The sequence below is a fragment of the Molothrus ater genome, chromosome 34 (assembly GCF_012460135.2).
Source record: "Molothrus ater isolate BHLD 08-10-18 breed brown headed cowbird chromosome 34, BPBGC_Mater_1.1, whole genome shotgun sequence".
Lineage (NCBI taxonomy): Eukaryota > Metazoa > Chordata > Aves > Passeriformes > Icteridae > Molothrus > Molothrus ater.
The window spans coordinates 27,955-42,734 of record NC_071661.1 but is presented as its reverse complement, the minus strand read 5'-3'; positions in this window follow the sequence as shown (position 1 = coordinate 42,734).

The following is a 14,780-nucleotide window of genomic DNA, read 5'->3' as shown; positions in this document are numbered from 1 at the left end:
TAAGTAATCAACTGTGATTTTCATTCAGCATACACAGACTTCCCTTTATGATGGCAGGCAGTTTTTCTTGGGGACACTGCTGGAGTTTTGGGGATTTATTTGGAGTGAGAGGGATTGCTGATTTCAGAGATGCTAAAAGAAAAGTGTATCACTATAAGGATATTGGCATTTTAACTCAGTTTCTCATTGCAAAATGAATATCCCTGTGACTAATACAAACTCCAAGGATTTTAGAACACCAAGGGACCATGAAGATAAATAATTTGGAGAGCAGCGGGGAAGGCACAAGCTGAAGAGAAGGGTGCCTCCCTGTGGCAGACAGATACAGGAGAGGCCAGGCAAACTACTGAGCCTTAGTTCCAGTTTCTTTTTCCATCTTTTTTCCATATGGACTCAAGCAGCCATAGCATCAAATGTTGCTGGGAGCAAGCTCTCTTTTTATGCTGTGAAAATCACCAGGGCAAAAACACACAGAGAAATAGAGGAAAAAATATACCTACAGAACATCCCCACAGGCAAAAAGCCTCACAAGTTTTCCCAAATTTGGGAGTTTAAAGTTTAAAGCTTATGCTGTATATTGATTTTTAATTAAAATTAATTTAATTACAGAAGCTTCTACCTTGACATCATCCGAATATAGACACAGGCACATTTTTACAAATTCAGATGATCTTTTTTTTTTTTTACTGAGCACCAGTTAACATCTAATTTTTCTTGATGGTCCCTTTCCATTCTCTGCTTCTAAATCTTCCAAGTCAGTTCCTTCTTTCCTGCAGAGTCCTACTCTTGTAAGGACTCCATAGTGCCTTTACTACAAGTTCCTTTTTCCTTATTTTTCCGTACTTCCTGAAGCATGTCACTTTTAAAACTCACTCTAAAGTTATCACAGCACTAGTTGGCCTTCTGCCATTATTTAGGCCAAACCTAATCTAGCCAGTCAAATCTCTAGAAAAAAACTGTATTTTTATCTGAATGAAGACTGCATCAGCAACAGTAAAGGTAATTATATTATCCAGATATCATCATCCCATACAGGTTGTTGAAGCATTTTCAGATGTTTCATCTTATTTCAGAAACAAATATTTTTGAGAGACATGTTATTTCAATTTTTTCTTTTCTTTTTTTTTTTGTTTTTTAAGATCTTATTCTCTTTAGATTGTTTTTCCTTTCTTCACTGGTAGAGTGGAACAATGACAGAAAGAAATGGAGGAACTAAAATCAGAAACCAGCTACACCATGCCAATTTCTTGCTATCATTCTCTGCTTGCTTTTCCTGCACAGTCCTTTAATTATATCAGATATTATTAAAGATTCAGCACATGATTTTGAATTTTATTTGATACAGAAAATCACATATCATTGAAATTCAAACAGAAAGCAAAAATAGTTTGTCCTTATAAATTCAGGATAGGTATATAAAACACCTTCAAGGGGACTTGTGCATGCATGATGATACCAGTCCTTCACTTTGGGTAAAATAGGCATCTGTAAGATCAAGACAAAAGAAAAAAACAGCCATATTTTAGGAAGAATAAAATTATCCTTTTGCAATCGAAGTGAAAAATTTGGATTTAGGAGATGTAGGATCACTGCCTGGTTGCAGAGAACTTTTCCTGCAGTGGCTTTTCCTGCATATTACCCCAAGAGGAACTAAGATTGAATGTGAAATTCTTCACTACAATAGTAAAATAAACTTTCAATATTTAATGAAACCAATAAATAATAGATTGCAGTTGTCAACCTAAAACCATTTTAAAGACAGAATAATTATTATCCAAACACACTCAACTGAGCTAACAGGCTAAGTCAGGGGTTTTGGTTTTAAAATACACCAAAAAATCTTCAGCTATTTTTTCCTCTGTTCTAGAGCCTGCTGTAGGCAGATGAAACCTATCTTGGTTATCATTGTATTCTGAATTAGTTTATTTGAAAATAATTTTGAAGTCAAGGTCTTGTGATGCTTTATGACCTCCTTTACTCTTCCTCTGAAATATTCTTGGATGGACTTAAAAGAGGGCTGCACATATGGTCTACCCAGATTAAACAAGAAGGTAGGAAGGTCAGATTATTACCAGAATAATTTATATTTCCTTTTGCATTGGCTGTGTACTACATGAGCTGTAAGCAAATGAGACTCCCCAAAATTTATAGTTCAGCTACACTTTGGATTGAAAATCAGACTGGGGAAAAAAGAGATTTTACAATAAGCAGAGAACAGGAATCACGATCAAAAACTGGAGATGAGCAGATGGTGATTAGAAATATCTTACCAAGAACCTGAAATGCAGCTCTTCCTGCAGCATATACTTCACCTATTGTACTTATTTAAGTTAGTATTTCAGATTTTGAAATTTGTAATCACTTGATCAGGGAAAAGAGATCTTTTTTCTTCCGTCTCTCTCTACACAGCAGTGAAGCCAACCACTCAGTGGCCATTATACTGTACTCCTGCAACTGAAGGCAACACTCCACTGAAAGAGGCTGCATTGTTCCTTTGATGATAGCCTGATTCCTCTTTAAGAAGTTTCTTGCTAAAATTTACTGCAAAGACCCTGTTACCTAGGGTGGTCTGTGATATATCCACAAAACAGAATCATTTAACATTATTGCATGTTCTGCAATAATCCTGGCAATGCTGATCTTTCAGAAACAATCCGTGTAGAAGAAGGACACCTTCTCACTGAATTTTTAAACAAAACAAAGCACACACTCCCCAGGGGGGGCAAAAAAGGTGAGGAACTTTCTATTCTGCATTCTCCAATCATCTCTAAGAAAAGAGGATTAATAACTAGTTGCCTGTAGACAAGTTGTAATAGAATTAACTACTAAAGGGCTTCTTCCCCTTCACCTTGCAAAACCCAGTTCTGCCTTGAGACAGCTTCTGTGTTTTGAAGGGTATTTCAAAGGTCATCCAAAGTAATGACCGTGATAAATGCAAAGAAAATCAACTGCAATTGGTTCAGGGAAGGGTTTTCTTTCCTTAGTAGAAAGAAAACCTCAGGAAGTGCTTTTGTCAATCCCAGTAAGACTTTGACAGTAACATGTAACCTCAGTCCTTGACCCAGCAAGTCTGAGCTGCATTTAATTGGTCTGTCTGCAAAGCTATGAAAAAATTCTCTTTGTGTACTGTAAAATAAAATGTATATATTTCATACAGCTGGGAAACAATATCTACTATTCAGAGCTGCTGGCAGCACAACAGAGCACTTTCCTTGTTAAACTCTCTGAAACCATCCCCTTTTTTCCAGCCCTGCTTTTAGGTGCACTGAAGAAGCCAAAAATATAAAAATCAACGAGTGGAAAGCATAATCATTGGAAAACTCAAAGGATGTAAATCATTCTTAGGAGGAACACAACATTTGGTGAAAATCATGAGAACCTTGCAGATTGTTGGGTTGGTTTGTGGAGCTGGGGAAGGACTTATCAGGAAAAAAACACTGAACAGCCACACTGAAACCAAATCCTCATCTCTGTCCTGTCCATCTCTATTTTTTTACTCTACTTACTGGTCTTCCTCAGCATCAAGCTACTCCCCCATAAATCCACAACTAGCAGCCATGTGGACTTTTATGAGATAAATCTCAGTAGAACTGGGAACCCAGAGTTTTTTTTTAAAAGCTAAGCTTTTCAATACAGGATTGAATAAACATTCAAAGAGGAGGAATTTAAAGAGGAAGAGACAGAAGCTTTCTAATCTCTAATTCTCATGTCTGTCAATGTGAGTTCCCATGGCAGTTTTAACACACATGGAGCTTGTGGCCATTTTTATGGCTGGAAACAGGATGGGCTGAGGTGTATCAATGTTACAGAATGAGTCAGCCAACAAATCGATGCCAGGAGATTCCCTTGTGGAGTAGCTACAGCAGCCATAAAGATGTAAACAAAGGTAGCAACAGGACTTACTTCACTGCTGAGGTGCAGCTACCCAAGGAGTTTTGCTGGCAACAAGATCTTAGTAATGGCAGGGAGGACTTCCCAGTTTCCACTTAATAGACCCAAAACTAGTAAAATTTATAGCACAGGCTGAGCCTGAGATGTATAAAAACATAGTCACTGAAAGTTTGCAAAGCACTGGTTAAAAGGAGAAAAGTGGTTATTTAAAGAATGTCAATATTGATCAGAAATTCAGACTTTTCATTGATCCCATACTGACCCAGCAATAAAATGTCTGTTTTAAACATCACCACTTCATAGGTCTGAACAGAGTAACACAACTTCAACTTCTTCTAAGCCTTCATTTGCAATCAAATGACAAACAAACAGGTAAATTAGGTGTGTCCTGTACAGAAAACACATGGAATGATGCACATCATATATAAATGAGATCTATTTTATTCTTCCAATTACCTTCAGATGCAGTGATAACTAACCAGAGAAAAGGTATTCCTGCATGCAAGCACTGTCAAGATGCAAGACCATTTTGAATATTTAAAGCAGCTCACAATTTTAAAGTCGCTGGCAGTAGAAAGACAGAGAAAAAAAAATGGGAGAATTTTACTGCTAAGGGACCTGAACAATATTCTGACACAAGTTTCCTTGTTGCTTTTAACTAAAGCACAGAAAAATGAAATGGTTACAGTAACAGTTGGTAATCATTAGGCCCATTTTTCTTTAATCCTGAGCAGAAAAAGAACATTCCCTCAAGTATTTTTTGGGAGGGCACTGAACAACTGCTAAAACCACCCACTCCTGTTTCTGCCTAGATGAGTTTGGTGCTGTTCAGAGTTAAATGGTAAAGCATTAGCGTTTACAGTTTTATATCTTCAAGCATTGGTACGAACTGAAGGGATTTTTTCAGCCTTTTGTAGGTGTGTGATAGTTACACAATGCAGAAATACAGGCTGCTGAACACTAATTAAAAACAAACCCTTAAAATACATATTCCATTTGCTTTAGAGCATCAATTATAAAACCAGATGTTCGAGCCAGATGTCAAAGAATTATTTTTCATAAGCCACAGCTTATAGCCATGTAGCCTCCATTTATCATCTCAGATGGGAACATTTAATTTGACAGCACACATTTTGGTTAATAGCCAGTTTCAACATTAGCACTTGTTTTTGCCATTTTATGTAAAGGGATGCGATAAAACTGTCTATAATGAAAATTCTGTTATTTCAGTACCTCAGCATTTACAAATCATGTCTATCTGTGCACAAGCTGAAAATGTTTTACACGCTTGTGAACGTCTGCAGCATGTCTCAGAGGCATAGTTCTTTCCACATGCCAGCTTATTTAATATATATCTACATGTAGGGTTTGCTCCTAGAAGCTCTGCTCCTCTTTCAAGACATTTATCTTAAGAGAACAGAAAATAAAACATCTTTGCTCCTGTGTTTCTTGAACATTACAAAACTTCACTGATTGCAGTGGATAACTTTGGTTAAAAAAAAATATTGCATTCTGTTACTTTTGGTAGATGGTCTTAACAGAAATTTGGGCCTAGAGCTCTCGTCACAGCATGTATTTAGCAATACAAGTCCTGTCTTCTTGTGTATTTCTTGCATTTCTAGGTAAAATCTATGCCAGGTCTTCAGCTGCTGTCAGGCTGGCACAGATCCAGTGACTTCAGCACTGTATTTAAATTTCTTTTACATTTGACAGAAAAAAAAAAAAATCTATCTGTTCTGAAGCCAGAAATAGTAAGGCAGGCATAACTGGCATACTTTAAAAATCTGCCAATAGATATCAATCCACCCTGATTTCACCCTAAAGGTGAACAGTTCCACTGCAAGTCTTCTACTGAGAAAAACTGGGTAATCATATCAAATGATGTGACAAATTTGGGAAAAGAGCAAATTAATGTCCTTTTTGACTAAAGCCAGGATTTGACTCTCCAGATAGTGGGAAGACACAAGTTCACTATTTCAACTGTGGTATTTCAGGTTTGAATTATTTTGTCCAGACAGCAAAACAGATTTTTTGGCTGCCCATCACACGTTTTCAAACCCGGACGTTCATTTTAGAATAAAATCCCGAAGAAGAAAAATCAAGATGTTTAATGCAGCCCTATCAGAAAGACATATTATATGTGCTGCCTATGCTTGTGAAAAATTAGAGAATGTGCCTTTTGATTGCTCCTATTCATAAATCAAAGAATGTAAGGAACCAATACACGAAGGGACTAAAGAGGAATAGACAGTATCATCTATCAAGAAATTCCTGCAAAAGGGAAATGGAGATGAGTCATAACACACCTTTAATTCTTCAATGGGAGGCATGCCTAGATCAGGCTCCAACTGCTAATAAGAAAAACCCAGTCTCTGAACTGCAGATGAATATAGAAATCATGTCCAACATCCTTTCATGCTGGCATAAAAGAAACCATACCAGCCAGCTTTACTTTTCTATTAAGGAGGACTTCAAAATGTGCCCTAAACCAGGACACAGGGGTGCTGAACACCTGTGTTAACTCCTCTGTACACTTCAGAGGCAGAAATGTAGAAGGCCTGGGTGTAACCCTGCTCAAAGAGCTGATGAGGATAGAAGGGTTAAGATTCCTTCTGTGAAATAAATGTTTTCATTGGGCGGGTTTTTAGGCTTGTTTTTTGTTTGTTTGTCTGTTTGTTTGTTTTTTGTTGTTGTTGTTTTTGTTTTTTGTTTTGTCTTGATTTTTTTTCCTGTCTCAGAGATTGGAAGTTCCACCTATTAGAATTGGTGGAACATCAGTCTTATTCCTTCTGGTGAGTAGGCAAGCAAAACAAAAACAAGCATATTAAAATAAGCTAGTAAATCAGAACACACTTATGACTTCTCTTTTCAGTTCCTGAAAATAAAACAATATTGAAACATCAGAGTTACTCACACACTGAAAATTTTGATTTTTCAGAAATCAGTAGCAGTAAAGTCAGCTCAAGTCTTTTGAGAAAGTCACAGTTCCTTTCATGATTTTGGATATTTGTATACAAATACAACATGAAGAGGCTGAATTCACTACTCAACTTGTGATACACACAAAATACTTTTCAGACCCAGGAAAAAGCCTGTATACAGTAATTGTAACTATTGGTTTCAGTTGTTATGGTCTGGCAAAAGGCTTTCAGTGCTCTCATATCTGCTAGCATCACAGGAGAAGGGCATTGCAGCTTAATTAACTTGTCAACAATGCAGAGGCAATGAGAAACTAACGTTCTACCCTTTCACATAGATCAAGCATGTTCAACAGCTCTAACATTCAAATCATTAGCCACAAAAAATGTTGTTTTTCCAGTCACTGACGTCCGTGTTTTTATTTCAGCAGCCATAACACTCTAATGGCTAAATGGGTTTGCTTTCCCAGAGTGTCTGGGAAATGATTTTGCTAATCTCAGTTCACAAACTCATTAGCAAACTGAATTCCAGCATCTTTTCCAGTGTCTAGCCTGAATATCAAATTTCAGTCACCTTTCACTACTCCTTATTTATGTAATTCTTTATTAAGCCTGCATTTTACAGCCTTTTTTTTACAACTTGGGCATATTAAGTAACAAGGTTCTGGATAACTGGAAAAAAAATCAGCAGCAGCTTGGGAGGTATCTCAGATTTGGGATGGAGGTGTAAAATCATTTACAGAGCAGCAATGTACACAAGGCTGATGCAATTCATGTGGCTGCTGCTGCATGCAATCCATTGTACACAGGAAGATGTGTTACCCTTCTTCCCATCTCACCTTAGCCCAGGAATTCTTTTCTAAGGAATAACTGTTCAAGGACAATATCAAATTTCCACAGCAAGGCAACCAGCACAGGAGCTAAATAATCTGCCCTTGTGAAGCACTGCAGATGTTTGAAACACTGTGCAGATAATTTAGGGAGACACAACTCCCTAAACCTTCAGCATCCCTTCCAAGGCAGGCAGGCAGAAGGGGATGCACTGCAAGCACAGTCATGTGGCAGCCAAAGGAGTAGCCCAGGCACAAGAAAACAGAGATAAAATCCTCTCAGAGGACAAGGAACAAGAGCACAGTAGATAAGAGCACAAGAGATAAACGGAAAATTACAATTATGGAATGGGGGGAAAAAAAGGCTTTTACAGAAAGAATAGTCACACCCTGGAACAAGCTGCTTTGCTGTGGGATCTCCATCCTTGGAGCTATTTAAGGATTGCTTGGGAAAGGCCCCAGCACATCAACTGACTTCTGAGTTGCATTTACAATGCAGAAAGCTCTGCTGTGACTGCCTTGGAACAGCCAACTTCCCCTCCCAGCCTAGATTGTTCCTTGATTTGATCTCACTTTCCACCCCACATTCAAGATTCCACAATTTGGGAACAGAAAAGGGAAACCTCAGCAGTGGAAAGGGGAGGCACATTTTCTGCCACAGAGGCTGAGCAAGGCAGAAGCAGCTTCAGCAGCACACCCAAAATTCTTTTTCCTTTTTAATGCTTGCTCTAACCTCTACCCCCTTAGAAAAAAGACAGCATGTACTAAAATCATAAACTTTATCACTAATTTCATCTCCTCAAACAGTATTTTTCTGGAAGGGGCTACAACCTGCTCAGTTTTCCATGGAATTTTCAAGGGCAACGACCTCCCTGCAAACTTGAAGAATGTCTGCAGCTGGAGGTACGCTGGATCCAGGAAGCCTTTCATATTCTACCCTAAATCCATCACAGTGGATATAGCATTTTAGAAATTTGCTAACTTTTGAAAATAGACTTTTGCCAATTAAATGTCTGGCCTGTGCTACAGCTATTAGCTAAAGATGTCTGCATTTTCTTTTTGCTCCTTCAAAATCTCATTCTTTCTTAAAATTTCAAATTATCTACCAAAATAACAAAAATTTTCAATTGTCCTAAAGAACTATCTAATTTCAATTTTACTGCTGCAGTAAAATTAACAATTCCAACCAAGCAATTCCCCTACAGTTCACAAGAAAGTTAGAATTGCATTTAAACTGTAAAAATAGTTTGCATCATCTCAACCAATCTTATTAAACTAAGTAGCAAGGTTTTCTATCACATCAATGTCTATTTAAGTCCCATAAAGAAGGGGGATTCCTAAATATTTAAAAATTGAAAAAAACATAGGACTTTGTTTCATCCTTTCCAGCTTCTAGAAGAAACTGCACAATGAACTTCAAGATACTTCAGGTTGTTTCATTTTGGCTCTAACACTATTTCATGAGTTTGTGGTGTGCTTGCTCAAGTGTAACTTCAAGAAATTTAAATCAAACACAGTAATGCAAACTGATAAGCTGCAGAGTTAAACAAAGTTCATAAATTCTCATTTGCACAGAGATGGTATTCAGAAAGTTATTTCCACTTCTAATTATCACAAGCAAACAGCTGGCATGTAAAATGGTTAGTTAGTGACTAAAAGTATGCACAGACCTGTAATTTAAATTCATTTCAAATGGAAATGGGCTCTTGGAATGAAGAAGACCTATAACTAATTGATTTATACACTCTAATTTGTTTATTTCAGTTAAAACATAAACATTTTGCACATTCCTGAAAGACCTGGCAAGGAAAGTAACTGAGAACTAATGATGTTTCTTGCTTGAGTATTTTATCATTGTTCATTTTTATTACTGCCTTTTTTTTTCCTACTGGATACATGAAATATGCAAAAGTTCCTGTTATTGTAATACAGATGCATAAACAGAGGAATTTGGCTTCTCCCTGAATCCATTGCAAAGGAAAATAAAACAGAATTTTACCTATTGTCAGAGTTAGGCATGGCTGTATTTTTTCAAAACTACATTAACTGCAGACCATATATGTGGGAATTCAGGTCAAATCTCACTCTGCCCATCCACTTTTCTTTCTGTCACACAAACTCCCTTTATTTTCTCCTGCCATTTCCCAGGCTTTCTTGACACTTGGAGCAGCACCACTGAGGGCTTGGGAGGGATTAGCCCAACCTATAACAGTGCTCCATCACAAAAATGGGCATTGCTCTAAGAACCCCTTAATGAGTAATTAACAGTACATAACCTGCAACTTGAAGTAATTATTTCCCAACGTTTTAAGTTGAATTAAAAAGATTTAGGTTTCTTAATAGCAAGAGGGCTCGTTTTGAATAAATACCACTTTCTTTAGTCCCATTTTGGTTCATTTTTATTTCAGTTTTTTGCTTTCATTTTGCTGGTACTTGGAAAAAATCCCAACATTTTAAAGCTTATAAAGCAAAAGGCAATGGTATGCCAACATCATTCACAAAGCAACCCTTCTGCAAGACTGGTCCCACTGTTTAAGGGTTACAGAGCAAATAAACATTTTTAAACTGCAATCCAACTGTAAATATGTCTTTCTCAGTGCAGCCTGACAGTAGGTGCTGATCTTTGTATGTATATGCATAAACATTCATATAAAACTCAGAGGGAACAGCACTAAAAACATTGGGAAGATGACTAAAAGCATTGGGAAGATTCAGTAAACCTAGAGAGAATCACAAAAATCTTTTTCTAATGTCTTCAAATTCAGAAGTCAGACAAAACTGGAAGTGGCCATGTTCAATTTTTGCATAATTCTTATTTCACGTTAAGAGGATAAATTAGAGTCTAATCATTAATCTGAATCTCTCAAGAACACACCAAGCCTAAACACAGAAAGAAAACCATGCTGAGGGAGTGGCCTGAAGTTGTGTCAGGGCAAGTTTAGGGTGGATATTGAGAAAAGGTTCTCTCCCCAGAGGGTGGCAGGGCACTGAACAGGCTCCCCAGGGCGGTGGTCACCAATCTGATAGACCTTAAGGAATGTTTGGACAATGCTCTCAAGCACATGGTGGGATTCTTGGGGTGTCCTGCACAGGGCCAGGAGCTGCACTCCATGATCCCTTTGGGTCCCTTCCAGCTCTGGATATCCTGTCATTCTGTGCAGCCTCTGGGATGAACAGCAGCAGCAAGTTCCTGTATCCCTCTGAGGGGCACTGTGACTGAACACAAAATCTGAGGGCATTGCACCTATTGCACAGGCCAGAAGGGACAATCCAACCCTCCTTGGATTATAAGGACTTCTTACACCACCCATCTTCCTTATACCACCCATCCTGACTTTCACCCAGGCACACAAGCACTGAATTTTGCACCTTGTTACTACGAGGGAAGGTTGGTGGTGGTGTGTGTGATGCTGCCAGCAAAAGAATGATGCTGATAGGCTCAAGAAGGAGTGAAAATCTTGATCTTTAAGGAAAAACACAATCCTGAATACTTAAAACTGGTTCAGAAGCTTCATTTGAGACTGTAGGTAGTACTCTGATTTTCCTTTAAGGAGGCTGACCCAAGCAATATGCCTGATGTATCATGGAACAACTCTGAGTTATTTTAAAGAATAAATGAATCAATTAACTGGACTCTTAGAGCTGGCAAAAGAACGAGCTAGAACTGGTTAGTATGACAATGCTCAATTGCTTAATAATTTAAAAAATATATATTATAACTGTGCTTAAACTTTTATATCTAGAGGGTTTTGGTTTCCCAAAAGTAGAAAAAGAGCAGTTAAAATTCTGGGGTTGTTTTAGGCAGACCACAATCAAAGCAAACACCCAAACCCAGCCTCAATGCCCTCAGATTTAAGAGCTTACATCCTGAATCCTGCTGGTCCCATGACAATCCCAATTCAGATCTCCCCAAGGAGCAAAGTGAGGCACTAGGAGCCCCCAGCCTCCAACAATCCCTTTCACACATTGCAGCTTCACTTTATGATGATTCTGAGCAGACACGTCCCTAAACCATGACCTCTTCCAAAATTTCAAAGCACTTCTAGAAAAACAGACCATTTTTCCTTCAGCACTGGGCTCTCCTCATCCACCTGTGACCTGTTCCTGGCTTGCACACAGAGTTTGGTTCTATCTCCCTGCACATGAAGGGACCCATCCTCTTTCTGATGGGGATGCATTTCAAATACTGGCATGAAGAGCATGTCGAGAGCTGCTGGCTCAGAGGAGCTTGGAAGAAAACATGGAGAGAGCTGGAGAAAGGGAGCTGGGCTCTTGCATGACTTTTCCACACACTTTTGTAAGAATTTTAGGCTAGTCCAGACAGTTAGGAAATCCCAAATGACAGATGATCCATTTTTATTACCCTTACATTTCCATTGTGGATATAACTCATATTTGACTTGTCACAAAAAAGGGCCACACTCAAAGCCAAAGAAGATGTAGCACATTTCATAACAGTCTTTTTCACATCTCTGTGGTTATTCTAGGAGGAATTAATGTAAAAAGTAGCCAGGATGACATCTGCATTAATATATACATGCAGCACCTATGGGTTTACTCGTTAATTAAAGCAAGGGCCTTTATGTCATTTGTACAGCGTGAGGTAAAGAACATTTTTCCTGTCTGTATAAGCTTTGGTACACCAGTTTCCTCCCTAAAGAGCACATAATAGCTACATTTAAGTAAATCAGGTCAACATGTCCTCCTTTATTTTATGTTAAGGTAAACTAGCCTTCCTGTCCCACTGCAGCCTAATTTTTCTTTATAGCTATTTAAAACCTATTATAGGTTAACATTAACATTCAGGCCGCTTCCTGCACTGTCTGATTTTGCTAGATGATAAACTTAATAGCACTTAGTGACAGACAGCAAGTGAGGAGCTGGGGGAAGGGGGGATTTCATCTCCAACAGCAGCCTACAACACTCATAGCAGTTTAATAAGGACATCAATAGAAAGGCAGATCTACTGTAAAATGCCTGCGGTGGCAATTACTCCGCTTTGTTTACTTTGGCTGCAGCCAGCAGAGAGCAGGATCCATTCTGCTCACCACCTCTTCCCTTCCAGTCACTCCTATCCCACATCTGGACAGGGAGAAGCATAACTCAGGGTGAGGATGAGGAAAGTTGAGAGGATGGATACCATACTGCACCTGGCACAGACGCTCAGCCCGCTGCCGTGGCAGGACGCGTTAGCGTTCAATGGTCCGCACGCTGACTGCAACCTTGGAAAAGACATTACCTCACAAGCAAAAAATCTTGCACTGTGTTCATGTTTCAAGATTGAATGAAGCCTGTTTTGGTTAAATGCGAATATCAGTAGTTTGGAAACCCAAATCTGATGCATATGTCTCTCTATACTGCCTCAGAGGTTCAATCAGGGGACGTTTAAAAGCTTTCTGTTGGTAGCAGGCAGCAAAAGCCACTCAAGAGGCAAGAGGAATGATTTGTCAAGAGGTTTCTGATTCCCAAAGCTGGTATTCAGCAGTAGTTTTGTTCTCAGCATTGGTGTGGCTTTTAGAGACAGCAACTCTGCAGTTATGCTCTGAGGCTGCTTTGGAAATATCTTGATCTGCCAAAAGAAATATTTGTAAGACAAATATTCACACTTAGCTGATACCTGACTCTCATCTTTCAGGGAAAAAGAAAAAAAAAGACATAGAAAGGACAACTGAAAAACTGGCTGTTCTCTTAAAATGATACAAATGGGGCTAAAATTATTCTAAGCTGGTGGTGGGTCTTCCTGGTACAGAGTAAAACACATGGAATAAAGAGAAGAAATTTCAACACCGTAAGAAGTTATGGACTCGGATTTTGCTCTGGCTGACAGTTTCCATATGGTCATGGAAAACAAGGAGAATTTTTAAAAGATGTCTATGTGCTTCCCTGTACAGATTGAGCTGCTTTGGTAGTGCACATAAGGAGGTGTCACAGAAAACATTGCTATCTCCTTGCCAAGGAAACCAGACAGGTATCCATCTGTACTTTCTAATGAGCAGCACAAAGCAGCCAGTCCTTTCATCTAATCAATTTCCTCCTAGAGTTGGACTCAATTATTCCTATGGGTCCCTTCCAACTCGGGATATTCTATTGCATGATAATGCAAACAGCTACAAGCATTGACTTTCCTCCATGTGAAAACAAAATGTTTTTGGAGACTTTGGGACAAATGCAAGACATCTCTAGCAAAATAAATGCCCATCACAGTTCCAGATATCTGCTTATCTTTTCAGCATATCATGACTATTTTTTTCTTCCCAAAGTGTGAGACCTCAAGATGGACCCATGAGATTGGACAGGAGGAAGCTGGGCAGCCCTTTAAAGAGGGAGATGCTAAGCTGTACATCCAGGAGAGCTCCTCTGAGCACAGAGCAGCCACATAGCACATCTGACCACATTTCTAATTCACCTGTGTCCCGTGACATGGGAAAAGAACAAAACTGTGGCAGGAAAGGAGGCAGAAGTCAGCTGTGAGAGTTTCATTCTTGACCCTTGATACTCAAAAGTCAGAATGAAGGAGATGTCAAGGAACACCAATAGCCATGAAAATTTGTGCAAGCAGCAAAGCCAGGTGCTACATATGCCCCTCCTGCTTCCCAGCCTCCATGCACACTCAGTTTCAGGATACAGTGGCATCCCAGGAAGCTGCAAACGCTCAGGAGTGCAGTGGCTCCTGCCTCTCTGATAACCTCTTGGAAAAACACACTGCTTCATATAAATTAGAGGGAACCTAGGAACCATGTCTAAATCAACATCTAGGCAAGCCCCCAGCCAACCTAAAACATGGAGAGGCACAGAAGTGCTGTAAAAGCACCTTTCCACTCCACCTCCCTTGAACTCAGCAAGAACTAAGCCCCAAACCTCACAGCTGGAGGCAAATGCAGTTGGTTGGGAGAGGAAAACTCAAGTCCCATTGCAAGGCAGCCCTCCAAGGCTGAGCCCCAGCCCAGGCAATACTTGCAGCACCAAGAGAGCCTGTGTGGCACAGCCAGCAGGGCAGTGCCAGCCAAAGGGCTGCCTGAGGACGGCCACTGATGGTTTCACTGCCAGCCCTGGCCAAGGGGAAACCTGGACACAGGACAAGGCAGAGAGGGGGCAAATGTTCTACTCCTTCTCAAAACAAGTTGCTGGTTTTGTTTCCAGG